The sequence below is a fragment of the Copadichromis virginalis genome, unplaced genomic scaffold, assembly GCF_057382275.1.
Source record: "Copadichromis virginalis isolate Kocher_CV1m ecotype Utaka unplaced genomic scaffold, C_Virginalis_male_GT1.1 unmapped_scaffold_1, whole genome shotgun sequence".
Classification (NCBI taxonomy): Eukaryota; Metazoa; Chordata; class Actinopteri; order Cichliformes; family Cichlidae; genus Copadichromis; species Copadichromis virginalis.
Window position 1 is genome coordinate 1,890,490 of NW_028188589.1, and position 25,655 is coordinate 1,916,144.

General features: G+C 41.1%; 1 pseudogene; it reads right to left on the bottom strand.

The window, feature by feature from the left end:
- Positions 1-15,109: 15,109 nt before the first annotated feature.
- Positions 15,110-17,857, bottom strand: LOC146679505 (general transcription factor II-I repeat domain-containing protein 2 pseudogene; annotated as a pseudogene).
- Positions 17,858-25,655: the final 7,798 nt, after the last annotated feature.

The following is a 25,655-nucleotide window of genomic DNA, read 5'->3' on the forward strand; positions in this document are numbered from 1 at the left end:
CTAACAGCACACTGTGGAAGGCAAACATGTTATTGTTGGATGAAACTTCATGAATCCTTTGTAGATTTGAGCTGTTGGAGCCTTTCTTTTCTCTTCAGCTGTACAGATGCTGAGGAGGCAGGTGAAGCAGGTGGAGCTGTTGTGATGCTGGCAGAGGGTGTGTCTTAGTAACTCTGTGAGGCAGAACTGGATCCAACATTGTGGATGTGTTGATGTTGGAGCCATTAAGAGTCTCTGGCCACACTGTAGGATTTCCCTTTGATCCACTGTGGGGGCATTTTGGAGTCTGTCAGTGAAACTCTTCATGTTTGTGTTTGACTCCAGTTTATAGAAACAGAGAAATGTGTCATGCTTTTGTTCGGCCTCCACAAATACACACATTTGTTCATTGGTTGGACTTTTTGGAAGGAGACACATTGAAAACCATGTTAATAAGATCTTGTTGTTTCCTGTGGATCCGACACAGAGAGTGGACTTCAGACAGAAAGCGTGGAAGAGATTTTAGAGGCCGTGTGTGGCAACAGGAAGTTTCTGTGTATTTGCTGATCTTACATGTGGAAAACAACACGTGATGTTTGTGAAGTTCTACAATGATCATTGTTCTCACAGCATTTTGAGTGGGAACAGTTCAAACTGGGAGTAGTGGGAGTTATTTACTGATTGAAACAAGCTGAATGTTTCTGTGACGATGAAGATCAGCAGCTCAGCTGATCAATGAACTGACATCTATCAGTCGTTTCATGAGATGAAGTCATCAGCAGACATTTGTTCTGACTGTGTGATGAATGCCAGAACGTCAGGGCTCTGCTTTAGTCACTGCTTGATGATCATTGGCTCATTGTTGAATCCAGGGGCCCAGTCTGACCTCTGACCTTTGCTGCAGGTCTTCTGTGTTATCTCCACTTTCATGTCTGATCTTCTGCTGTATCGTCCAAAATAAACATCTGGATCATTTCCAACACTTCAGCAGATCTTTAGTTTGGGCAGTGCAGCACAGAATAACACATATTGTACTATACTGCCCACTTCCTGATCTTGTTGGATCTGTGTGTGAGGTTGGTGAAGGAAACACATGTTTACTGAGTGAGTCGCTGCCATTAGGAACTAGTTTTTATATCACAGCCTGGAAATCACACAGGACCATTTCTGCAAGTGAAAAGTCGTCATTGGAGGAAAATGATTGTGTAGTTTGTGCGACTGAAGAATTGTCCCAACTACATGTGCTGCTGACCTTTGACCTTTCATTTAGGTGCACAGAGGAGTCTGTGGAAACATCCAGAACTGAGGCAGTGCTACAGATGCTTCAAATAAAGTGGTGTATTATCCATGTTTTCTATGGATCACATCCAGTATCCTGATCTAACGAGCCCCCTTTTTGTGGATTTTAGAGCCTCTGACTTTTGCTGCGTCTCATTTCAAGCACAAGAGCAAGAAGTGGATGAAGAAATGGGGCGAGTGGGGTCAGTGTGGTGCACGTCAGCTGTGCTCACACATGCTTTCACAAAGAACGTGTGTTCATCGGCAGCATCAAGGTGCACTTTAGTCTTCATAATAATAAAGTATTCTGACTTTATTCTTCTGAATCCTCACAGTCATGTTGCAGCTCTGCTCTGCTTTAAGAAAATGTTCTACCAGGATGTTACTTTCCTAAACGTGTTCTCCAAATGTTCCCAAAGACTTTGTTCTAAGTCGTTCTACATGATGAAACATCCACACTAAGTTTAAGAAGGACACACAAACACCATCTGTCCTTTCATCATGTGTACAAACGTGTTCAGATGTCAAATGTACCGTGAATGGATGCAAATGTGGATCGTTCCAATAAAATGAGACAGTTTTGTAAGTGGATCCCAGTTTGAAGTTCATTGAAACCTATAAGAACATGTTATTCAAACCAATTTTATCCAACAGGAAGAAGCATCAGGGGAACAGGAAACATTCAAACATGTTTACTGTAAGAACTGCACAAAGGAAGGAAACACAATCCTACACACGAGCACTTTAAAATGGACATTTAGCTTTTCAAACATCAGGGAGCTGCAATAACAACACTGTGCCCATTCTGATCAGACTGAAAGATTTATAGAGATTTATCCATGTGCTGGAAAAGGATTTGATATCAACATAGATGCAGATTAGCAGGAGCATTTTCTTCATATTGATTTAGAGTTCAGTACCAGGAATATGTAGAATTAACATCTGTGTGCATGACGAGTGATGACAATTCAAAGTCAGGCTTTCAAAGGACGTCAGAATTGGTGTCTCTATCTGTGACTGTCCCAGAGGAACCTACCTGAGGGATTATTACAGATCTGTCTATATAGAAAGACTTGCATTGATTCACAGTGTACAATTCTTTCTAATCTATTAACATCTTCCAGTGTACAATTCTTTCTAATCTATTAACATCTTCCTCCAAATCCTGTTTCTGCTGTTTAATGACATATGTCTGAATACAGACAGTGGAAAAATGTCAGTCCTAGTTTTACTGGATCTCAGTGCAGCATTTGATACAGTTGACCACAACATATTACTCAAACGACTGGAGAACTGGACAGGTCTTTCAGGAACTGTACTAAACTGGTTCAAAACATACTTAGAAAACAGGAAATACTTTGTATCAATAGGTAACTTCACATCTGAGCAGACAAGTATCACATGTGGAGTTCCCCAAGGTTCCATCTTGGGACCCTTTCTGTTTAACATCTACATGCTCCCACTGGCACAGATTATAAACAACAACAAAATAAACTGTCATAGCTATGCAGATGACACACAAATATATATCACAATGTCACCAGGAGACCAAGGCCCCGTACAATTTTCTCCAGCTAAACAAAAACAAACTGAGGTAATAGTCTTTGGCGCCAAAGAAAAACGATTACAGGTCACCAGAGAACTTCAATCTATACATCTAAAAACCACAAACCAGGCGAGAAATGTGGGTGTAGTGATGGATGCAGACCTAAACTTAGAAAAACACATTAAGACAATAACAAAGTCAGCTTACTATCACCTCAAGAATATTTCAAGGATAAAAGATCTGATGTCTCAACAGGACCTGGAAAAACTAGTCCATGCATTCATCTTTAGTAGGCTTGATTACTGTAACAGCATCTTTACAGGTCTACCTAAAAAATCAGTCAGACAACTACAGCTCATTCAGAACTCTGCTGCTCGAGTCCTCACTAAGACCAAAAAAGTGGACATCCGTCCAGCTCTGAGGTCTTTACACTGGCTGCCTGTCCGTCAGAGGATAGACTTTAAAGTTCTGATGCTGGTCTATAAAGCTCTGAATGGTTTAGGACCAAAATACATCAGTGACCTCCTGACCCAGTATGAACCTTCCAGATCCCTCAGGTCATCTGGATCCGGTCTTTTATCAGTTCCCAGAGTCAGAACCAGACACGGAGAAGCTGCATTCAGCTTTTATGCTCCTTATATCTGGAACAAACTCCCAGAAAGCCTCAGATCAGCTGAAACACTCAGTTTATTTAAATCCAGGTTGAAGACTCACCTATTCTCAGCTGCATTTGAATAAAGCACCAAATCCACACTTTTAAGCTTAAATTTCAAAACTTACATTTAACTACTGATTTTATCTACTGTTCTGATCTGTTTTGATTTTATATACTGTTTTGTTTGTTTGTTTGTTTGTTAATTAGTTAGTTAGTTTGTTTGCTTGTTTTAATCAATTTTAAATCATGCTTTTTATTTGTTTTTGTTTCTAATGTCTCTGTAAAGCACTTTGAATCACCTTGTTGTTGAATTGTGCTATACAAATAAACTTGCCTTGCCTTGCCATCAGAAGGGCTCAAACCTCCTGCTGTTTCTACTGGACCATAAATTCTACTTTATGATCATCTTCAAAAATAAAAACGTGAGTTTATTTGTGAACTCTGTGAAATGTGTCTGATGTTTAGTTTGAACCAATCCTGTGTCAGCTGCAGCCACATCATTGCCACACATACAAATGGGTGCGTTCCTGTTTAGACCTGCTGGCTGTCAATGGGCTTCATTCCATTTCAGACTGCCGGTGGTCGGCTGTGATCTAAACTGAACATGGCTCCTGTGTTAGAAGAGCCTCTGATTTTAAACTTTGCACATTTAATAGTTTCTTTCCAACACTGTGGAGCTACCAGCCCAGTATATGTAGCCACAGTAGATGGAGTTATCAAGCTGACTGACAAACATCAGGACTCATGTGATCCCTACATGTGGACCTTTCACAGATGGATCCAAGTGCAGATTCAACTCTGCATCACATTTGACTTCAGCTGTTACACACTTTCTAGCTGTGTCACTTCCTGCTTTTTGGATCAGATAGTTTATTCATGTCCACAAATGTTTGGCTGCATGTTTTTATCATCTATATTTCCAGTCTTCATACAGCCGATATTTCATGTGAACTCCAACCTGCCAGCTGCCATCACGTTTTAAGGGTTCATTCAGTGTTGAAATGTAGGACAAACAGCAGCACATGTTCTCTAAATGTTTGCAGTCATTTTAAATGAAGCTGATACTACATGAGACATTTTCCATATTTACTGTCTTTGAACAGAGAATAATAAAGCCATCAAACATATACAGGCTGTGCAAATACAAACTTCTGTGGTGCATTTGATGACCTGCAGAGGAGAACAAGTCGGGCTTTTCAGCCCTAACACAACCTCTTTGTTCTCAATACTACAAAACCTTCAAAGGCTGATATGCAAGTTTGCATGAATCACCAACACAGTTGTATTTGTTTCTAGTATAATTATAAATAAGCTGATCAAATATCTGCTGACTGATTAGATCCAGTATCTATTACAGATGAACTGGATATCACAGCGCATGTTGTTAATCCGTCATATCAAACTAAACCGTGTTGCTGGTGTAAATATCCTCCAATAAAGTCAGATGAGGGCTACTGTTGCCAGGTAACGATGATGTCACACTGGATCTTCTGATCTTTAGCATCGTAGCGCTCGGAGTCTGATGTTGGCTCACGTGTTGTTAAACACCAACATGACGTTCTACTAGTCAAGGCCTCAGCTTCACCCACTGATGCTGATCACACAGACCCACTAATAGAACTGTTTTATCAGGGTTTGATGCAGCGTCAGCATTAATGTCACATTTAATCAGACCACATTTACATTACAAGCCCACTACAACCATATGGAACTCCAAAGTGTTCAAAATTAAATAAATAAATAACTCATGATGAAATAAATAACTATGTGAATAAATAAGACACAGATATGTAATGTGAGAATGATATTGTGAAATAATTGAACACATTTTGAAAAGAAGCTCATTATTGTGAAATATATTGCATTCTGCTATATAAATTTACTTATTATTGTGAAATATTATTTCATGATCATTATTTTTCACAATAACAGAGATTATTCCTGAGGCATTTTATTTATTCCCAGCCATTTTTAATCCAAAATGTCCTTTTTTTCAAAGTCAGTCTTTATTTCAAAATCCCGTTTTTCCCAATGGCCTATTTATTTCATTATTATTACACATTATTTGACCACAAGCAATATTTTCTGGTTTGACGCCGTCTTTGTAGCCAGAAACCAGCTCTCTCCTCGGCTTCCTCCACTACACGCTTCCCCCACGCCAGTCTCCTCCGTCACTATAAAGGGGAGAGTCATGAGCTCCATCACCCTCACCTGTGCCGTCCAACGTCCCGCCACCAGCCTCCACTGCAGCAGGCCAGAGACCACACCCCTGCCACAATAAGTAAAAGTATATCCTTGCTGTACCCTTAATGCTAAATGTGCTAAATTAACCGCTGCCTTTGCCCCTTTGGGATTATTCTTATGTCACTGGGATGTTGACCTTTGACCTTCACATTAGAGAGATGGGCAGACATAATTAGTGTATGAATTTTAAAGTAACAGGTAATAAAGAGAGTGTAGCAAATGTAGTCAGGTTTATTACTCTGTATCACACATGAGTGCCCGAGGGAGGCGGGGCTGACTGGGGAGACACAGGAAACAGAGAGACAGGGCTGACTCGACATGAAACGATGAAACGTGGGACACGGGAACAGAAACTAAACACAGGCTGAAATGAACACTGAGGGAGGGAGAACTAAGATTACTGAGAGCCTGATAAATAAGAAGAACAAAAACCAAGAAAAACAAGAGTCAAAGAAAAGCAAAAACACAAAGCATTGGGCCAGGACCCACTGCTGTGACATTTATATGTGATAAAAACATTAAAAACTGCTCAGATGTTGAAATCTTTCTACGTATACTTTAGGTTCAGCTCTCCAGCCTGGCATTTGGTTAAGCATGATTCAAACATTTGATTTTGTTTAACTGGTTTTAATTATAGTTACTTTTTGTGAACATTTGTTGCAGCATTTAAAAATACATCATTTATTTTCAAACTTTTATTTGATTTAGAGCATCATATTTGACCAACGTAAATGTTTTAATTTCATATAAAATAACTGAAACAGTGAACTAAATATCTGAAATCTTTCCTTCCTTAAAAGTTATAATCCTACTTAAGTTATAGTGCAAACGCTTAAGCAACAAATATACTTGATGCTAATTAATTAATATTTCCCTTTGATGTTGCAACTATGCGGTCACTTCTGTCTTTAAACAAAATAATATTTTCCAGTTACAGAAATCATAAAGTCCAAACTAAAGTGCTACTGTTGCTATATGCATTTTATATAAATCATGGATGATGGTCCTGACATGAAGGAAGAGAAAGTTACAGGTTGCATCCTTTGACTTTGTCTCCGTGCCTTTGGGCGATTTTCAGAAGGACAGATGTTTCTGTTCAATTCTTAAATCAATTTTTTCAAACACAAACACTATTTTAAAGCTTCTAGAGAGTAAAATATTAATGATAATTATAATAACAATAATAAAAACAAAAGCTCTCAGATCCATCAAACCAAGCAGCAGAAAGAACAATAACTGAAGAGAAAACTTTAACCTTGTAGACTTCATTATGTTCCAGCTGCTCTACAGACGCTGTGACCTCGAACTTAAGCAGGTCGTAACGTATGTGCAGCTCAATAACTTCATAATCAGACCCTGTGGTATTTAGGCAGCAGAACAACTAAGAATAACAACTACAAAGAATGTTTTTAGGTTTCTGTTGTACTGCAAGGTTCTGTACAGGAGAACCAAACCAAGAGCAAATATTACGTCTCATTTACACCTGAGCACGAAGAGTCATCAACATTTAGCAAATTGAATCATCTTTGTTTAGATGCAAGAAGAATCATATAGAAATGAAAAAGTAGAAATAGAAATCCAGAGCAAAGATATCCTCTAATTCAGCGTAGCACATGTGCAGCTGCTGCGATTCACGTAAGCATTCGGCTCGTCGCTGTTGCAGATTTTTCTCTCGCTGTTCTGGCTCACAGCGCTGCAAACACAAAAATAAATATCCCCAAAGCTGTGAAAGGGAGCTAATTAGTAAGAGTATTGTTACTCTCTGCAGGAGTAGTCCAGCAGTAGAAATCAGTCCAATAACAAGGTGTGTAACATCTAGCAGGGTGACAGAAAAACCCAGGGTAACTTCTAAGGACCTCAACGTCTCTCTCACATTGTGTTTTTTAAACATGCTTCCATTTGTCACTTCAGTCTTTACTCTGAAATACAGGAAGAGAAATCATGGCTGAAACAATTTCTCATGAAACCAGGGGTGTGGTCCAACAGTCAGTTTGGTGAGGAAGGTTCCTAACTGAGAGAAGTGACCCAGAAGTATCTGTGTAGCAGCCACAATGAATCCAGATCATGAGCTTTATTAACTGATCAAAGTCTCTTCTTTCATCTTCTGTATCATTCAGTTTGCATTGGTAATGCCCATTATTGTAATGCTTTTTTAAGACCAGCAAAACTTTATTTCACTTTGGGTTAGCTGGGATAAGTGATGGATGGAGGGAATTTTACTTCAGCCACAGAAATCCTAAACAGGAAGGAGGAGCAGAGTTACAGTGGATCACTATCCAGCAGGGAAACAAGGTTTATTTCAATTTCTTGGCCATGAGTGAGATTTACTGAGTGGGCAAATTAGGGAGACGACACCATCAGATCCCGAGCCCTCCATGTGTTAATCAAGAGACGGCTGCTGTGCTACATCCATAAATAATGAATAAATTAGGAGCTAAAGCTGAAAGGACAGTTTATTTATACCATCTTCACGTGAACACATTCAAGAACATCACAGATGAAGAAACATTAAAAACTTCCACACTACATAAAACAAGAAAAATAGTTTTTCTTTCAGGTGGTTTCAGAAAAACAGAAACATCAAACATCTCCAAGACTCTCTTTGAAAGAACTAAAAACCTTTGTTCTCATGGTCCAATCATGAGTGAACTCCCCGATGAAGCCTTGTGTGCTAAAACATGTCAGAGTTTTAAAGGTTAAACATGAGTTTCCAAAACGTTTTGCTGGAGAACAATGAACTATTTGACTGAGTTTCAATCATTTACAGACGAGCAAAACCAGGACAGAGAAAAAAGGACAAAACTGACTCAGTAAAAAACAGAAAAGAAGATCCCATGTAGATCTGTATTATGTAGAAGTTCAGCCCAGCAACCAGTTCAGTTCAACACAAGTTTAAATGATTCTATCTGAACTCTGTGGAGCCTGATCTCAAGCTTTTTGACTCTGACACAGAAACCAGAGGATCTTTCTGTGTCTTCAGATTCACTGTGATCCAGTGATGGGAGTGATTTCAGCCCTGAGTGATCGCGCTGATGTTTGCACAGAGCAGACAATGAGGTGAATGTTTGGGCACATTGGTAACAGTGAAACAGTTTATTAGTAACGTGGGATCGTTTGTGTTCAGAGTATGAACTGAGATTCCTGAAGCTCTTGTCACACTGGTCACAGCTGTAGTTTCCTTCCATGTGTGCACGTTCATGCCTGTTACAAGTACTTGAATGTGAGAAGCTTCTGTCACAGTGTCTGCACTTGTGTGGTTTCTCTCCTGTGTGGACTCCTTTGTGTGATTTAAGCTGACCTGCAGTGGTGAAGGATGACCCACACTGATCACAGAGGTGCTTTTTAACCCCACTGTGAATCAGTTCATGTTGTTTTAACTCACTTGATGTGGTGAAGCTTCTCCCACATTCTTTGCAGTATTTCAGTTTGTCTCCAGTGTGTCTACGTTGATGTACTTTTAGGGTCTTTTGCCGACTGAAAGTTTTTCCACAGAGGTCACAATGAAAGTCTTTCCCACCACCACAGTGATGACAGGGTTGAGAACTGGATCCATCTGTGTCGCTCTGCTTCTAAACAAAGACACAAAGACAGTGTAAGTCAGTCCTTCAACATTTGTATCCTGAACGTCGCCTGAAATAAAGAGCATCTCTGCAGACGTCCAACTACATTTGACTGTTTCAGTTAACACACTCAGTTTACTGGGCTGCAATAACTACAATACTACCACCATAATACTACAGTAATACTAAAATCATAACTGAAAGGAAAATCTGAATAATCACTCAGAGCTGCTTTTCCATGCAGTAGAATTGCTAACATGCTAACACAGTTTAATGAGCAGAGTTGTTCCAAACAGTCAGGCTAAAATGACAAGATAACAATATAAATACATACCTCACAGTAGCTGCACTTGTAGAGTCTCTTTCTGGTGTGGATCTGTTGGTGTCGTCTCAGGTCATGTGGAGATTTAAAAGTCTTCTCACACAGGTCACATTGATAAGGTCTCTCCTCAGTGTGGGTAAACATGTGTTGTTGTAAGTGTGAGTCTGTTGTAAACTGTTTGCCACACTGTTCACAGCAGTACACATCATGTCTGGTGTGAATGCGTAGGTGTGTATTTCGGCTCCCTCTCCGGCTGAAAGTTTTTCCACAGATGTCACAGCTGTATGCCTTAATTCCAGAGTGGGTAACTAGATGCCTCTGTAAGTGGCTACTGCGAGTAAAAGCTCTGCCACACTGATCACAGCTGTATGCCTTAATTCCAGAGTGGGTAACTAGATGACTCTGTAAGCTGCTACTGTGAGTAAAAGCTCTGCCACACTGATCACAGCTGTATGCCTTAATTCCAGAGTGGGTAACTAGATGACTCTGTAAGTGGCTACTGCGAGTAAAAGCTCTGCCACACTGATCACAGCTGTATGCTTTAACTCCACTGTGGATGAGTTGGTGTTTTCTTAGGGAAGGCTTGAAGGAAAAAGACTTTCCACACAAGTCACAGCTGAACGGTCTCTCTCCAGTGTGGATGACCTGATGCTGTTTTAGTTTAGCCCTCACAGTAAAACCCTTCCCACACTCGTCACAGGTGTGTTTTTTCTCTCCCTTTCTTCTGTGAGGTTTGTCGGCCTCCTGAGAGCGCTGACTTCTGGCTCCATGTTGGTCCTGCAGTGACAGAGATACAAACAGAGGCAGTGAGTGAAATGCAGTCGTGGAACAAACTCAACCTTCAAACTCCATTAACACTAGTTTTAAACCTGAAGGTGGAGCGTGGCACCAAACACCTTAAAGGTCTCTTATCCCCACCTGCTGGTAGTTCTAACACATTACATCCAACCTGCTGTTAAAGATAATTCATGACTGTTCAAACACTAAAATCATGCACACACACACACACACACACACACACACACACACACACACACACACACACAGTTTTATAATTTAGATTATTTTGTTGTTTCCTATTACATATTTCTATAATTTGTATAGATTTATACAGAATTATTCAGTGATAATAAATCCTATGTTTGTTTATTCTAAAGGAACCCCGTTAGCTTCCACAACAGATGTTGCTCGTCTTCCGTCAAATACTCACATAAAATATTACACAATAAAGTGGATTCAAGATATCCACATAATTTCACTCTTACATCCACAGTGAGGTTTCACAATTGTTCAAATATAAGCAATCAATAATAATAATAATAATATCAATAACATTGAGGCACATTACACAAATTTCAAAAACAAATCATGTCTTACAATATTTACAACAACTAAAAGCTCTGTAAATCGGCTTTTAAGTCTTCATTGAAGTTTTGAATAATTCTCTAATTTTTTAAGGCAACTTATTCCACTTAAAAGTTGCTCTAAATGTAACAGTTTTACAAAACGTTACTTTTAACTCGAGCATTTACTAAATTGCAGCTTGTTGAAAACTGTGTAATATGATGATGTATTTCATCTGGATACTGCAGCTGAGCAGAATAAATGTGGTGTGTTTAACAGAATTGCTTTCTTTAGAACTACAAGTAAGCCATAGAATATTTTAGCCTGTACAGGAAGCCAAGAAAGGTTATTATGCATTTGATCAATATTAGTATAGTATGAACATCTTCACACTAATCTGGACGCCTTATTCTGGACTAACTGAAGTCTGTTAAGATCTGTCTTATTAGCTGCTGACCAAATGATTGAACAATACTCCAGATGAGACATTACTAGTGCATTAATGACATCTTTCATAATGAAGAAGTGATACACAAAGAGCATTTCATAGCCATAGCTATGCCTTGTCGGCAGAGTTATGTGACATTAGTGATGTTTGTACTTTCAGCGTTAACTTGGTTTTAAAGCCTTTAAAATATACGCCGTTCAATAGTCGACCTTAATCTGACAGAGAATGTGATGATTTTGTGGATAATTAAAGTCAGTCATATATCCACAAACACAACAAGCTGAAAGTCAGTGATGCTGCTCGGTTTGCAGTCCTGAACATCACGGCACAAGCAGGATTCACTGCACTGTTAATGTTAGCTGTGTTATATTGCTGCCTCTGTTCGGTGGTGTCGAGCCAAACGCACTTTAACGTGTGTTTGAACGAGCTGACGGTTCACTCGTTAAGCTGAAAGAAAGATGCTTTAATCACAGCAGTCACACATGTGTCCACTGCACCATCTGGAACTCTTCTTGTTTACACTCGTAATAACACAAACACTAAATCCTGCTTCTCTGGTGCTGTTGTGTAGCAGTGTGTACACCTGAGACTGTCACCTGTCTGTCTGTCCTGCACTCTCTCTCTGTTTCTTTCTCTCTGATTGTGGAATAAAAGTATGAACATGTGTTTATAAGTTACACTTGTGTTTGAATCCTGCAGCTTATCACACATTTGATTTCCATGTGTGACGACTGCAAGTGTCCAGAGTGAGGACAGACTGAGGGAGCCACTGCTGCACATCATCTGTGAGGCTTTGCAGCCCTGATGATCCACCAGGACAAACTCAGCAGTGTGTGAGGAAGAGGAGGAGGAAGAGCCAGCAGCAGCTGACAGATGGAGAGAATAGACAGACTGTTCCCTGTTTGTGAAGGACTGCTAGGAAAGTTTAACATAACTGCCTGTGCTGAATCAGTCTTATTAGGTAATGTTCAAATAATGTGATCATCCCAGTGTTTCCAGTGTGGGAGAAAGTACTCAGGGCCTTCAAGTTACACACTATGAAAGGCAGCAACAAGTTTAATGTTCAGAAACCTAAAGTATGCATCAGCAGCAGAATGGAGTTAAAAATAAATGTTGGTTTCAGTTCTATGAAGCTTTGAGTATTTTGGATCAGTAGCTGCTGTGTTTGTTGCATCATATTGCTGTAATTGTTTATATGCTTTATGTATATTTCAGTAAAATCATAATTCACGTCGGCAGTAATGACACCCGGTTACGCCAATCGGAGGTCACTATAATCAATATTGAATCTGTGTGAAACGTTGCCAAAACAATGTCGGACTCTGTAGTTTTCTCTGGTCCCCTCCCCAATCAGACCAGGAGTGACATGTTTAGCCGCATGTTCTCCTTAAATTGCTGGCTGTCTGATTGGTGTCCCAGAAACGATGTGGGCTTCATAGATAATTGGCAAACCTTCTGGAGGAAACCTGGTCTTGTTTGGAGAGACGGCATCCATCCCACTCTGGATGGAGCAGCTCTCATTTCTAGAAATATGGACAAATTTATTAAACCCCCCAAAATATGACTATCCAGAGTTGGGACCAGGAAGCAGAGTTGCAGTCTTACACGGCTCTCTGCAGCTTCTCTCCTCCTGCTACCCCCCCAAAAACCCATCTCCATAGAGACTGTGTCAGCTCCCAAAAAGACAAAAAACAAACTAAAAACCAGCAACAAACAACTTAAACATAAACAATTACAAAGAAAGAACAATACAGTATCCACATCTGAACCAAAGAGTAAAACAGTGAAATGTGGATTATTAAACATTAGGTCTCTCTCCTCCAAGTCTCTGTTAGTACATGACTTAATAATTGATCAACAAATTGATTTAACTTCCATGTAGATGCTAAAAATGACAGCCTCAACATGGCATTTAATCTGTTATTAGACTCAATTGGTTTCTCTCAAAATGTAAAAGAACCCACCCACCACTTTAATCACACTCTAGATCTTGTTTTAACATATGGCATCGAACCTGAACATTTAACAGTGTTTCCTGAAAACCCTCTCCTGTCTGATCATTTCCTGATAACATTTACTTTTACAATAATTGATTACACAGCGGTGAAGAGTAGACTTTTTCAAAGTAGATGTCTTTCTGAAAGCGCTGTAACTAAGTTTAAGAATATAATCCACCCACTGTTATCATCTCCAATGCCCTGTACCAACACAGAGCAGAGCAGCTATCTGAACGCTACCCCAACAGAGGTCGATTTTCTTGTTAATAATTTCACCTCCTCACTACGTACGACTCTGGATACTGTAGCTCCTGTGAAAACTAAGGTCTCTAATCAGAAGTACGTGACTCCGTGGTATAATTCTCAAACACTTACCCTAAAGCAGATGACTCGTAAGCTGGAGAGGAAATGGCGTGTCACAAATTTAGAGGATCATCATTTAGCCTGGAGAAATAGTTTGTTGCTTTATAAGAAAGCCCTCCACAAAGCCAGAACATCTTACTATTCATCACTGATTGAAGAAAATAAGAACAACCCCAGGTTTCTCTTCAGCTCTGTAGCCAGGCTGACAAAAAGTCAGAGCTCTTTTGAGCCAACCATCCCTTTAACGTTAACTAGTAATGACTTCATGAACTTCTTCACAAATAAAATTTTTATCATTAGAGAAAAAATGACCAATAATCATCCCACAGATGTAATATTATCTACAGCTACTCTTAGTACCATTGATGTTAAGTTAGACTCTTTTTCTCCAATTGATCTTTCTGAGTTAACTTCAATAATTACTTCCTCCAAACCATCAACGTGTCTTTTAGACCCCATTCCTACAAAACTGCTCAAAGAAGTCCTGCCATTAATTAATTCTTCGATCTTAAATATGATCAACCTATCTCTAATGATCGGCTATGTACCACAGGCCTTCAAGCTGGCTGTAGTTAAACCTTTACTCAAAAAGCCATCTCTAGACCCAGCAGTCTTAGCTAATTATAGGCCAATCTCCAACCTTCCTTTCATATCAAATAGGGCTGGGCGATATGACCCAAAATTCATATCTCGATATTTTTTAGCTTGTTGGCGATATAAGATATATATCTATATATAGAGCAGATGTACATAAAATTTACTCAAAAATAAATTATGAGCATTTATTAAATAATAATGCTCCATAAATAAAAGAAAACAATGTTGTTTTTGTGCATAACAAAAAGCTCACAATTGTGCAGTCAAAATGTAAACTAAAAGACGCTGAGCACAATAACAAAGACAGATTTCACAGCTGCTCAGTTCCCAACTTGTACTGCGTGACTGACAGCCTGGAGTTTGAAATCCGCTTCGCAACCACGTCTCTTAACAGGTGCCATTTATGGTCCTTATACACAGTAGGGTAATATTGTAATATTGTGTTGAAGCACAGTACGTATCACTCCGCGAGGCTCAGCCGTAATGCTCTGACAATCCATCAAGCGGTGCAGCTCCGTAGCTTACCAAAGTCGTACTAAAACATTTTTTGACAGATTGCTGAGCTCTGTGTACCACATAAAATCGGTTCGTGGCCATCAAGCACAACCAGAATTCATATATAAGGCGCGCTGTCAACTTTTGAGAAAATGAAAGGATTTTAGTCCGTGCACCACCTCTGGGCTGCATGCCGTTAGCGTGGTTAGCTCGTTAGCGTGGTTAGCTAGCTAACACGTTGACGGCGTCCAGCCCCACACACGGGTCGATGCGCAGTAACTCGTTAATGGAGATTTGCCGTGTCCATCTTGTCGCTTCCTGCAGGTGAAGCAATGGGGGAGGAGGGGGAGTTGTGTTCAGTGAAGGAGAGGCGAGGCCGAGTAACGTTGTGAAGACGAAAGTGGACGAAAGAGAGGCAAACTTGCGGCTCCACAGGTATAATTATAATGTAACATAGACTATATCGATATAAAGGATATTGTCACATCTTATATCTCGTATAAAAATATATCGATATTTTTTAAAAACTCGATATATCGCCCAGCTCTAATATCAAACATCCTTGAAAGAGTAGTTGTCAAACAGCTAACAGATCATCTGCAGAGGAATGGTTTATTTGAAGAGTTTCAGTCAGGTTTCAGAGCTCAGCACAGCACAGAAACAGCTTTAGTGAAGGTTACAAATGATCTTCTTATGGCCTCTGACAGTGGACTCATCTCTGTGCTTGTCCTGCTAGACCAGGGGTGTCAAACTCAAATACACAGTGGGCCAAAATTCAAAACTGGAACAAAGTCGCGGGCCAACGTTAATATTTATTGAAAAAAATCTTCCTCCAAATATAACAAGGAACCTTTTCTTACAGACTCAAATAAGTTTTGCTGAAAAACTGAATATGGAATAAGAAACGCTTAATACTGAACGATATATAACTTATATAAACATATATAACTTAATATTGCACACATGCAAAATTGAAATTCCAATTAAATAACATATCACTGGAATGCATTTCTTAAGTAAAAATTGTATTTGCAGCCTTCTGATTTAAATTTTAGCAGTAAACTTTTTCCCCAGGCTAATAATAAATGTAAAAATAAAATAACAATAATAAACCACTTAACTAATAAAAATATCATTAAACGTGAAACCATTCAAGCCCATGTCTGGGAGTAGCAAGACAAATTGCACAAAGAAAATGGTAATTATAGCTCAGTTTGCTACACACTGATCTACTCTGATGCGTCCAAGCCAGACACCTGGCATCTCTTCTTGGATGCTAGTTCCTCAATGTCTGGGCTCAGGCTCTGAGCTGAGGAAATCCTCAGGATCGAGTGAAGGTGTTCATCGGTCAGACGTCTCCTGTGAGATGTTTTGGCCATCTTCATTGAGGAGAATAGTTGCTCACATAGGTAAGTGCTGCCGAACATGGAGAGCATCTGAGCAGCGTGGGTCCGGAGCCCAGGCATTGTGTCAGGGATGAAATGTGGAAATTGTGAAGCGCCCACAGCATCATACTTTGATTTCAGCGTGTCACTACACTGGAGTTCAATCAGCTCCATTTGGAGGTTTGTTGGTGCTTTTGCCACGTCAACTGCAAAAGGATTACTGAGCAGTTCAAATCGACATTTCTGGGCGTCAAAGTCGGCAAACCGCCAGGTAAACTCAGTACTGAGTACACAGAGTTTTTCAGCAAACTGTGCACATGGGAACACAGCAGTAGAGATTTGCATGTTCATCGTTTGGCAGCAGGGAAAATGGCCCAGGTTTCCTTGTAGCATCTGATTCTGCCACAAGCACAATTTCGTTTTAAAAGCCCTCACTGCAGTGTACATATCTGTGATGATACGCCCCCGTCCCTGAAGCTGCAGGTTCAGCGCATCGAGATGGCTCGTGATATCACACATAAAGGCCAGCTCACACAGAAACTCTTGCTCCCTGAGCTCAGCTGTGTCTTGCCCTTTGCTTTCCAGAAACTGAAATATTTCCTCGCGTAGCTCGAAACATCTGTTCAGTACTTTCCCTCGGCTTAACCACCTCACCTCCGTGTGATACGGCACGTCTCCGTATTCCGAACCACACTCCTCAAGAAAAGATTTGAATTGGCGGTGATTCAGACCTTTGGCTCTTATAAAGTTAACTACTCGTGTTACTGCGGTCATAACATGTTCCATCTTTAGGGCTTTGCCACAAAGTGATTCTTGATGTATGATGCAGTGATAAACAGTCAGCTCACCTGCACAGTTCTCCGCTCGCATCTTCTCCCGTACCCTGCCCACCAGTCCGCTCCTTTGACCACACATCGCTGGTGCACCATCTGTCGTTAACCCCACAAGTTTTTCCCATGGCAACTTCATTTCAGTTAGACATTTGGAAACCTCTTCAAATATTTCCTTCCCTGTGGTTGTTCCATGCATTGATTTTAATCCTAAAAGTTCTTCCGTAACACAGAGAGTTGAGTCCACACCGCGGATGAAGACTGAAAGCTGGGCAGTATCAGAGGCGTCGCTGCTCTCATCCATAGCGAGGGAGAATGCAACGAAACTGTTTCCCTTCTCCATCAGCTGGTTATTTAGATTGTTGGCAAGTTCACGTGTGCGATCAGCTACTGTGTTTCTGCTCAGGCTAACATTTGAAAATACTTGCTTTTTCTCTGGGCACACTTTCATCATACAACTTTTCACAAACTCTCCCTCACTGAAGGGCCGGGCTGATTTTGCGATCTCTGCTGCCACAACAAAACTAGCCTTTACAGCAGCCTCACTTTGTGATATGGCTTTTTTGAACATAGTCTGTTGTGAAACAAAACTTCTTTTCATCTCTTCTGCTTTCCGGCGCCTTTGAGTCATGTCCAGGTCCTTGTACTTCTCTTGGTGTTTCGTTTCATAGTGTCGTCTAATGTTGTACTCCTTGGTTAAAGCCACATGAGCTCCACATACAAGACAAACAGGTCTGTCTTTTACATAGGTAAACAGATATTCTGTCTCCCACCTGTCCAGGAAGCGCCTGTTTTCGTTCTTTCTTTTCGCCATTTTGGGAGAGGTAGCGCGGCAGTATTCATGCGGTTGCTATGACTACAGTAAACAGAGGAGAGGGCGTTAATGGGTCCTGTCCTGACTGACGCGCCAAAACGCCAACAGAGCATTCTGGGAGTTGTAGTATTAGCAGTACATGCGCTGCATAAGACCGGCGGGCCAGCTCTAATAGTAATTTGGTATGGCCTCGCGGGCCAAATGTAATTAGGCTGCGGGCCAAATTTTGAGTTTGACACCTATGTGCTAGACCTTAGTTCAGCGTTCGATACTGTCGACCATAATATCCTATTAGAGCGATCAGAACATGCTGTAGGTATTACAGGTACTGCGCTGCAGTGGTTTGTATCATATCTATCTAATAGACTCCAATTTGTGCATGTAAATGGAGAGTCCTCTTCACACACTGAGGTTAATTATGGAGTTCCACAGGGTTCAGTGCTAGGACCACATACAAGGTCTTAAATAATCAGGCCCATCTTATCTTAATGACCTTGTAGTACCATATCACCCTATTAGAGCACTTCGCTCTCGCTCTGCAGGCCTACTTGTTGTTCCTAGAGTATTTAAAAGTAGAATGGGAGGCAGAGCCTTCAGTTTTCAGGCCCCTCTTCTGTGGAACCAGCTTCCAGTTTGGATTCAGGAGACAGACACCATCTCTACTTTTAAGATTAGGCTTAAATCTTTCCTTTTTGCTAAAGCATATAGTTAGGGCTGGACCAGGTGACCCTGAATCCTCCCTTAGTTATGCTGCAATAGACGTAGGCTGCCGGGGGATTCCCATGATGCATTGAGTTTTTCCTTTCCAGTCACCTTTCTCACTCACTATGTATTAATAGACCTCTCTGCATTGAATCATATCTGTTATTAACCTCTGTCTCTCTTCCACAGCATGTCTTTATCCTGTCTTCCTTCTCTCACCCCAACCGGTCACAGCAGATGGCCGCCCCTCCCTGAGCCTGGTTCTGCCGGAGGTTTCTTCCTGTTAAAAGGGAGTTTTTCCTTCCCACTGTTGCCAAAGTGCTGCTCATAGGGGGTCATATGATTGTTGGGTTTTTCTCTGTATCTATGAAGCGCCTTGAGGCGACTTTTGTTGTGATTTAGCGCTATATAAATAAAATTGAATTTAATATATTCTGAGCTAAGTTGATCTATAGTGTTACATCATATTCTATAAGGATGTTATGTGTTTGTAGACTTTCTGCCCAGTTTGACCCATTTAGCAGAAGTCAGCCTGTTTAAGGCTCTGATATCTATTCTGTGTGACTTAAAGCAGTTATGACATGGTCCGATTTTCTCACCCAATAAAGGAATATTTCATATATCAGTCTACTCTTCATTCTATCAGACACAGTTATCACACCTCCTACATTTGCTTTTACACATATATGTAAGCATTGAGCCAAATGTAATAATGCCAACATACTGAAGGAACAAAATTTGTCTCTTATATATGAGACATCTGTATACACACTGTCACAGATACTTGTCTGTGAGTGAAGTGATTAATATAATAACTATAATATTGGCCATATCATATTTACACTGACTTTAGTCTCATGAACAACATCAGCTAATTGTTATTTACAGCTAATCTTAAACGACTGTTCAGCACAGAAATGAAGCCCAACAATCATGTTTCACAGTCCTGTGGTCTCAGCCTCAGATACTCATCAGATCACACAGAGCTCATGTAGAAACAAATGAACTAAATATGTTCTCCTTCATTTCTGTCAAACAAAGCTGTATGAAACGTTTCCAGCTGTTAGTATCATGGTTGCTAGGCAACCTGGGCAGCGCGACGGAGGCTAGACGTCCCATTTCACGAGCCTACGAGCCTCGCACTTCGGCCTTAGCGGTCTTTGAGTACGCGGCCCTTGAGGACTTTAAAGCTGCAGAACCTGAATCGGGATACAGCCATGATGATCTCCAGCCTCGTGCTCGCCAACATTCTCACCTGAGTTAAGAAGACGATCACTGAAATGGTCTCAGCAGGTCCTTTGATGACAGCAATGAAATGCAGTGGTAAGGCTTTTTGGGGATTAAGTTCGTTTTCATGGCAAAGAAGGACGATGCAGTTCATCTGATCACTCCTCATAACATTCTGGAGTGCAGGCAAAATGCTATTATAAAAACTTAAGCAGCAACTTCTCCAGGTTCCAATATTTATGCAATTCTCAAACCTTTTGGCCACGACTGTATAACCTCTTCTGAAGTTTAGTGGATATTATACATGGTTATGCTCAGGATGTGTCGGCCAGTTTCCACTGGAAACGCCTTTTGGTTAAACTGTCAGCGAGCAATTTGCATTTGCACGGTTACATTTTTATATAACTTTAATGCACATAAACAACAGCTGCTTGTTTCAGTGAAAATACATTGATGGGTTTTTAATAAAGTTGTGCAGCTGTAAAGTATTTTGTCTGGTGTCAATTCTATCGTCAGCTACATCGTTATGGCAAATGTTCAAATGTATATGGTGATAAATATCTTTGGTCATATGGTCCTGCTCTGTCTGTCACCTTCTGTGTTGAGCTCATTGTTTCCTCTGTAGTGGCTGAGCTGAGTCCAAGTAGCTGAAAATGTTCCTCTGCTGCTCCGTCAGACTCTCCTCCTCCTGCTGATCAGCTGGGACACAAAACAGATCTTTGTTAGGCTCCACACTGCACTGAAGAGTCAAAGTGTCTCATATGTTCATCTGACAAGTAAAAGAACACATTTTTGTTTCCCGAGGTGGGCAACTTGTTGGAAACAAACACAAAAGCTTTGAGCACTGATACCTGCCATTGCTGGCATTGAAAGATGCAACGCCAGCAATGTGGATTGTCAAGACTCAAACCAATCATCAAGCAAAGACAACAGGGATCATTTGTTTCTGTTTATTTAGCATTCACAGCATTTGTAGTTGCCTTCTGTGCAGGGGAAGTCCACGCACACTGTGTGGTACCGCCATCCGCAGAAGGTGCATTCAACCTCTGTAAGAGAAACGAGATTGTCTGAGACTGAAATGATATTCACTAAAGAAGTGGTGATTTGTAAAACTTCACATTTTGATCCGGGACGTACTCTGCATGAAAACAAGCGCTCACTCTTCCTGCTCAACAAATGACAAGGGCGGAGCCTTATACCACGTGATACAGAAGCTGTGCCGTGTGATGCTAAAATTAGCAGGGAAAAAACCACGGAGAGCACGTCAGGGATGACGAGAAAGTGACAGGAGAAAATCCGTCCCGGTCAACCACCCAAACATCAATAACGGGAACCTTATACAGCGCTTCCCTATACACGTCGAACTCCCGCAGGCACAAAGACATTACGGAGGCTATCACTTATCACCTGACCAAAGATATGGCTCCATCAACACTGTGCAAAACGAGGGATTTAGGAAAACGATCAACACCCTAGACAAACGCTACACAGTGCCGTCCCGCAACTATTTTTCTATTGTTGCACTACCTGCTCTGTACACGCAGCGTCGAGCAACGGTGGAGACGGAATTTCAAGCAGGACAACATTTTGCTGCAACAACAAAACGTGAGACATTTGTTGTTTTATGTTTATTTATTGTTATGAGAGAATCATGATCTCAATTCTAAGCCAAAACATCGTGATTCTCATTTTATGCAAAATCGTGCAGCCCTAACATTAACACAAAACTGTTGTTTCACCAGAGAAACACACATGAAGAGAGAGAGAGAGACAATAACAGCTACCAAACAGTCGTCATAATTCGTCACACAATGAGAAAAGGACAAATCAACAAGTAACAATGACTAATTAATATTAAAATCTGTAACATAATGTATTGTTTGGAGTTTAGTCTGATTGGTTCAGGATGACCTGCCATTATCCAATCACACGTCTGCTTACCTGCATCTTTTCTCTTTTTTCTAACCTGAGCACCTGATGGCTTTGAACTTTTGTTGTCCATCTTCCATTGGTTTGAATTTTGCGCTCCAGTACAAACACAAATCCCCCAACCCGAGGATCAGCACAATTAACCTAACAGCAGGCACGTGCAGAGGGGGGGGGCTAGAGGGGCTTGAGCACCCGCCCCTTTCCTGATGGGTGCCCAAGGTGCCCTTTTGTTGAGGCAACTTTTTTTTAAAAAATTATTATTTTATTTTTTTTAATGTGTGTGTGCGTGCGGAGTCCTGTCTGTGCCCCTCAACAATAATATTTAACTATTAATCACATTTTGCTAAATAAAAGGATCTGGCTTCCATCAGTCACATGATCACATTTAACCAATGATCGGCAGAACGCGCTGGTTACGAGCCGGGAACGAGCTCACAAAGAGCACGCGCATTTTTAGCGGTCCGGAGCTGTAGGAGAAACACAAGTTAACTCAGAGACACAGACTGATGCGACAAAACCAGTAAGTAGGTGTACAGCGCACACTGTAGTGTGTAGCACACAGGAGTATCAGCTTATTACGTACACGTTGGTAAGCTGTCTTGTTGCTACTGACGAACTGAAACAAACGAGCGTGCTGTGTGTGCAACAGCGCGACAAACATTACCTGTCCTTTTATTAACTGCACAGGTAGTGCTGGTCACAGCTGCTGGCTACCTGTGTAAGGCTGTCATGGGTCTGTAGCTCTGTCACCGTTTTAGGGAACATATTTAGTTTTAAAGTAAGTTTCCGGGCTTTTCCTGCCTTTCTGGAGGGATTATATTTCACTAAAAAACGATCTAATATGCATGTCCACATAATTATGCATTATTATAATTATAATATATTAAAAACACACGCTGTATTTTAAAGAACATACATTAAGAAGCAGATTATATTAGATTTATATTTTAAATAAGACAAAAGTTGGATGTTACAGCAGTAAAATGATTGTATCTCTACAGTTTAAAAATGTAATAAGCTTTGCCTCTGCACAGAGTGGATAGTGAAACAAATGGAATCATCATAAATACATTATTTCATATTTATTACTTCCCCCTCCTCTTTGCTTTATTATTGTAGCTCTAGTAATAAATAATAATGTAAGGATTCTGGATCAGCACCATGATGCCCATAGTATATACAGTATTCTGAAGAAGGTCTAAAATGTCACTGTGTGTGCGTGCATGTGTGTGTTTTATTTAGATGGATTTTTAAAAAAAATATTACTCATGATATAACATTGTGCAGACATGGCTGGTAAGGACATGAGGAGGAAACAGCAGGAGCTGTGTGAGGCTACTAAAGGCAGGGCTATAACATTTTTCTGTCATCATTTTATTATAGATTAAGTGCAAGAGTTGTTAGGTGTGGATAATTAGATTATAGTTTATTGCAATAGCAAGTTGTGCCTTGTTCTCACATAGCAAGTGCAGAGTGATATATGAAATGATGGGATGGAAGGAAGAAGAGAAGCAAAGAGTGATTCACAGGCAGAGCCTAAATTATTTCTCACAGTTTTTTGTTGCCTTATGGTTCCAAGCGCTGTCACCAATCTTTGCACTTTGTTATTATCTCATGACACTTGTTTAATCAGCTACCATCTCTCCTGTGGACTTTTTACTGTCTACAGTCTCAGACCAACACAGCCCTTCCCTCATAGCTGGACTGGCCATCGGGCATACCGGGCATTTGCCCGGTGGGCCGCTGGCGATTTTTTGGTTTTTTTTGGGGAAGGGTATAAACAATGAAAGGTGTTGGATTGGCCAATTGGTCATGATCGACTCTGGGCTGGACCAATTACAGCCGAGGAGGTCGGATGCACCCTCCCCCTTGTTTAGCAATCTTATAGACGAACTAAAGAAAATGGAGAACAAAAAAAGGAAAGGAGGTGCCGAAAAAATTAGGGCCAAAAAGAAACAAGCCCTTCAGGCAGACGCTGCCAAATGTGTGAAAATTACTGAATTGTTTGGTGGTAGCTATGGCATAGCTTCCATAGATTTAGCAAGATCAGCAAGTGGTGGAGGCCAGCAGGTGGATGAAGGAAAGGGGAGGCAAGAGAGAGAGCTGGAAGAGCAAGAGAGAGAGCTGGAAGAGCAAGAGAGAGAGCTGGAAGAGCAAGAGAGAGAGATGGAGCAAGAGAGATGGAAGAGTAAGAGAGAGAGATGGAAGAGTAAGAGAGAGAGATGGAAGAGTAAGAGAGAGAGATGGAAGAGCAAGAGAGAGAGATGGAAGAGCAGGAGAGAGAGATGGAAGAGCAGGAGAGAGAGATGGAAGAGCAAGAGAGAGAGATGGAAGAGCAGGAGAGAGAGATGGAAGAGCAAGAGAGAGAGATGGAAGAGCAGGGGAGAGAGATGGAAGAGCAAGAGAGAGAGATGGAAGAGCAGGAGAGAGAGATGGAAGAGCAAGAGAGAGAGATGGAAGAGCAGGGGAGAGAGATGGAAGAGCAAGAGAGAGAGATGGAAGGGCAGGGGAGAGAGATGGAAGAGCAGGGGAGAGAGATGGAAGAGCAGGGGAGAGAGATGGAAGAGCAGGAGAGAGAGAGCCAGGGCATCGATGACTTTGCTCGCCCTGAACCTGCCATATTACAGGCCTTCTTAGATTACCACCCACAGCAGAACAGTAGCAGTGCAGTTGTGATGAGGGTGTTCAGCTGTAAAGATGGCACCAACAGGAAGTGGCTTACTTATTGCAAAGAACGCCATTTATTGTTCTGCTTTGTGTGTCTGGCATTTGCAAGGCTGACTGACACCAGCACATTTATAACAGGCATGAGTGACTGGCGACATATACATCTGCGCACAGAGGAGCATGAAAAGAGCAATACACACCAGACCTGTGCTGAAGCTTTTTTCTTAAGGTGCTCAAAAGGCAACATCAGGAGCTTGTTTGCTGGCAGTCAGTTGTCAGCTCACAGAGCACAAGTGAAAAAGAGACGGCAAGTTTTAGAGCGTATAGTGGATGTGATCAAAGTACTTGGGAAGAGGGGACTCAGCTATAGGCATGTGGAGAATGAGGCTGCATACACTTTAGGTGATAACACCATCGATCATGGTAACTTTCTGGAACTGATTGTGTTATTAGGCAAGTATGATATGTGCCTTGGAGAACATTTGAATGACTGCATTGAAAAAAGCAAGAAGTTGCATCAGACCAGTGGATCAAGAGGTAGAGGATCTCTCATCACCCTACTCTCCAAAACAACTGTCAACTCAGTGATTGATGCACTTGGCCATCTCCTTCAAGAGAGCATCGCCAGTGATGTCCAGAAAGCTGGGATGTTTTCTGTTCAGCTAGACACAACCCAAGACATCACAGGTTATGATCAGTGTTCAGTAATCATCAGGTATGTTACTGAGTCTGTGCAGGAGAGGCTTGTCTCCATAGTGAGGTGCGAAGCATCCACGGGGCAGTACTTTGTAAACTTGCTTTCCGGAGTTTTAGAGCATCTGAATCTAGACAAGGCCATGTGCATTGGGAATGCATTGCATGCCGGGAACTCCTGGCAAAACAATCCAAGTACCGCATCAAATACAAGCATTTGCAATTGCAGCACCGCAAAACGTTCATTCTCCGGTTCCAATACCTTCTTGTCTTTTCTTTGCCGCACAAAAAAGGTATGTACAAAACGACGGAGAACAATGCCGGTCCGTACAAAGACAGACTCGATGAAAAGACAAAGAAAAGATACGAGGAAAAATCAAAGGAGTGAAAGGGTCGGACCCTTACGAGCACACAGAGGGACAAAAGACGTTAGCGTGCTGCCCAACTTTCACCACGCTCAGATTTATAATTATACGGTTCTTGGAGTGAGTGCATACACTCATGAAGTTTAGTAACTTCAGGTCACTGCAACAAGCCCAGGTACAGTTTACCGACGGATGGGTAGAGGACCTTGAAATGC